Source organism: Sinocyclocheilus anshuiensis, unplaced genomic scaffold, assembly GCF_001515605.1.
Source record: "Sinocyclocheilus anshuiensis isolate Anshui unplaced genomic scaffold, SAMN03320099.WGS_v1.1 scaffold575, whole genome shotgun sequence".
NCBI lineage: Eukaryota > Metazoa > Chordata > Actinopteri > Cypriniformes > Cyprinidae > Sinocyclocheilus > Sinocyclocheilus anshuiensis.
The window spans coordinates 437507-441217 of NW_015552573.1; positions in this window are offsets into that span (position 1 = coordinate 437507).

Below are 3711 nucleotides of genomic sequence, written 5' to 3' on the forward strand. Positions count from 1 at the left end.
ACGGTTATCAGTATTATCACAGTATTGTTAAAATGTGCTGGAGGTGTTAAAAAAGTAATGACACATAAATCACTTTACCAAGTGTTATATTTAAAAATCAACAAACAAAATGACTTTTTGTTTGCATAATCACTAAAACAATAACATTACCAATGATGTTCGGATTTTAAAGGAACACTCCACTATTTTTGAAAATAGGCTCATTTTCCAACTCCCCTAGAGTTAAACAGTTAAGTTTTACCGTTTTCGAATCCATTCAGCCGATCTCCGGGTCTGGCGGTAGCACTTTTAGCTGTAGCTTAGCATAGATCATTGCCACATAAGCTTGTTTTTCATCAACCGGTCACAATTCGGTCCGTTTTTGGCCAGACAGAAACTGCACACAGACTGAATGTAAATATAAGTCTCTGTAAATCCACTCGCTGACAGCAGGTGGCGCTTATGGAAAAGCTGAATTAGAGCTGTTTCCCGTAACCTCCGTGGACAAAGCAGTATTGTGATTAAGAACACGTCCTTTAGGTATTACATGGAGCGAAGATGAAAACAAAATGCCATCGAATCGTTTCTGAAGACAGTCAGAACCTTCAGAGGTACATTCATACAATTAATTCATTCATATATTCATTTATATGATTCCCTTAGCACTCTTTTAAAACCTCCCAGCTTTTCCGCCCTGTTTTCTCTCAAAACAAAACTACGCTGCATGCTGTGCGCACATGAGACTGTTACTTAAAACTGTGTTTTATGCTGGACAGTATTTATTTATAGCGAGTTGTTCAAATCGCGGTAATATATTTTTTTCAATAATTATTTGCAAAAATATGTATTTATAAATTCTTTTACCCCAATGAAACAATTACTAAATAGACTAAAATGGTAAACATATGCATTGTGAATATTGTAATAAGAATAATTTAGCTTATTGCTAGCTTATTTAAGCACTTCTGTTACGTGTGGCTTAGATATGATTGAAATGTAAAAAAAACAAAAATTGAATAATTTTTCCAAACAAAAGTGTATGTTGGTCAAACCAATTATTTACCTGTCTTATATATACATACTATTCGCTATGTGGAACACCACTGTATATAGTAAAATTAAATTTAAATGTTAATTTTGTGGTACTTGGAAAGAAATGTTTTTTGCTTTGATGACATCAGCATTCTAGCTGGTATGGAATCTGATGATCATTATTTAGGATGATTCAATTTTTTTTTTTTATTAAAAAAATATTAAAAAAAAATAAACACAGCAACATGCACTAACATTTGAACTAAAATTTAAACTAAAACCGAAAACATAAAAAACATTCAAAATATTAATAAAAGCTATAAATATAAACTCATTCAAAATATTAATTCAATCTAATAGTATGTCAATAACACTAATACACATAGAATGGATTGTTTCATTGTATTATTTCATCTATCTTTTGTTTATTATCAAAATGTGTTTTATGTATATATTTATATATATATATATATATATATATATATATAGAGAGAGAGAGAGAGATAAATGACTAGACCCAGTTTATGTAATCGTGTAGATGTAGAATCGATAGGTAGTAATAAATTACATTTTAGGTGGGTAAACAACTGAAAGGGAAGAATTAATGTAATAAATGCAGTAGATATAATGGATTTGAGTCTGTTGAAGTACTGACTTTTGATTATTTTATTTTTGTCCTTAGGGTGTGCTTGTTTGTGTCTAGAAATTTCTTAAATCTCCTAGGACAACTGTGTATTTCAGTTGTGTAGCTTTAGGCACTGTTGCAGTTGGGTTTTGGGAAGTGATTCCTTTGTGATCCACCCTCCCTCTCCCCCGAGATCCCTGTTTTATTATGGTGATGAGGGTTTGTGCTTAAGCAGGGTTAGACGCTTGTCTGTGTCTGTGTTTGAGTGTGGAAAGCAGGGGTTGGGTGGCGAACAGAGCCCTCTTTTCCACAGCTTTGACCCCTGTTATATAGACCAAGAATATTCTGTGTAGCTGTCTGCTTTTGTTGCACTGCAAGCCCTGAACACAAAAATGCTCTCTAAGCTTGTTATGACGGGGACCTGATGACCCAGAATTCTAGTGTTGGGTGAGATCTGTGATTTTGAGAGCTGAGGGCACAGCTAAGGCCTTTAGCAGGGTGTGAAATAAGCACAAGCATGCTGAAAATGTTGTATAGTTTAGCAAACCTGTGCAGGGTAGCATGCTTTCATGGCAGATTCTGTTTCTTTAAATGTCCTGACATTGTAAAGTGTAAATAAGCTTTTTAAGTGCCGAACCCAAATGCAATTTAAGCCTGACGTGAACTACGGTTTGTTTGTATTTGAAAGCTGTTGTAAATAATGATATGTTGTTGGCTTTTTATAGCTTGGTAATTTCCCATTTGAACACAATGTGCAGTCAGTCTGTCTCTGTATCATGTCCGCACACTTCTGTCATCATTCAAACATAATGAGAGCAGCTGTCATCTAACATCACCACCCAGGGTGTGGCAGCAGCCGATCGGGTAATTATTCTCTGTGAGCTTTGAAATATATTTTATAATGCTTAAAAAAAAAATGCTTACGTTGAATTTATCACCCTCAGTGTTGTTAAATGTTTCAATAATAACGAACAGTAGCGGAAAACTGTATTAAATCCAAATCAGTAATGCATCAATGATGTTTCCAATATAAATCGCTTTTCAACAATGCTGTGATATTAGCAAGGTCGTATATTATTTTAATGTGTGTTTGATGAAAAATGAAATTGTGCTGAAAATGTACTGTGGCCGACCGTCCAAGATTTGGAGAAATGACTCATCAATGGATGCTCTGCAGTGAATGGGTGCCGTCAGAATGAGAGTCCAAACAGCTGATAAAAGCATCACTATAAATAATCCACATAAATTCTGTCCATCAATTAATGTCTTGTGCAATAAAAAGCTGTGCATTTGTAATAAACAAATCCATCATTGAGATGTTTTTTTTTTTTTTACTTCAAACAATTGCTTTTGGCATTATCTATAATATTGCTTTAAAAATAATTGCTTTGCTATTTCTTTAGGGTTATGGATTTGTAAATTACAGCCCCCAATCTGTTTGAGCTACGGACATGCACGATTCCTTCTACGGTGTTTATTTCTTTCTTTATTTTATTTAATTCTTTATTTAACAGGGACAATGGGCCCCAGAATTAGCTACAGAGCTAAATTTCATCTGCTGCCCCCCCCCATTTAAAAGATAAGAAGTATAATTCCCCACATAGAAAGTACAATCCAAGTTACTACAAGATATCCCTTTATGAATACAAAACATCACCCTATAATAAAAAATTCTACAAAATTAAGACCCCCAAAGTTGTGTAACCCTTTCAAAACACAAGAATATTCAGTGATGAATATCTGACTCCTCTTTAACCATATTTTCAAATGTAACTTAAACTTTTCAAAGGTAAAACACTGTCTAATATTATTTGGTAAATTATTCCAATTATTAACAGCTCTTACAGAAAAGCTAAAAGACCAAAATCAGTAACTCTCACTATCACCTCTTGCCGAAGCTCTTGTTTGTCTTATATTTTCAGTATGTGAAGAAACAAATTCTTTCAAGGGTGAGGGTGCAAGGTTAAACAACAATTGTAAATGTAACAAAATTGTCAAAAGTAAAAACAAATATATATATATATATATATATATATATATATATACACACACATACTTTTTATTTATAAAACACA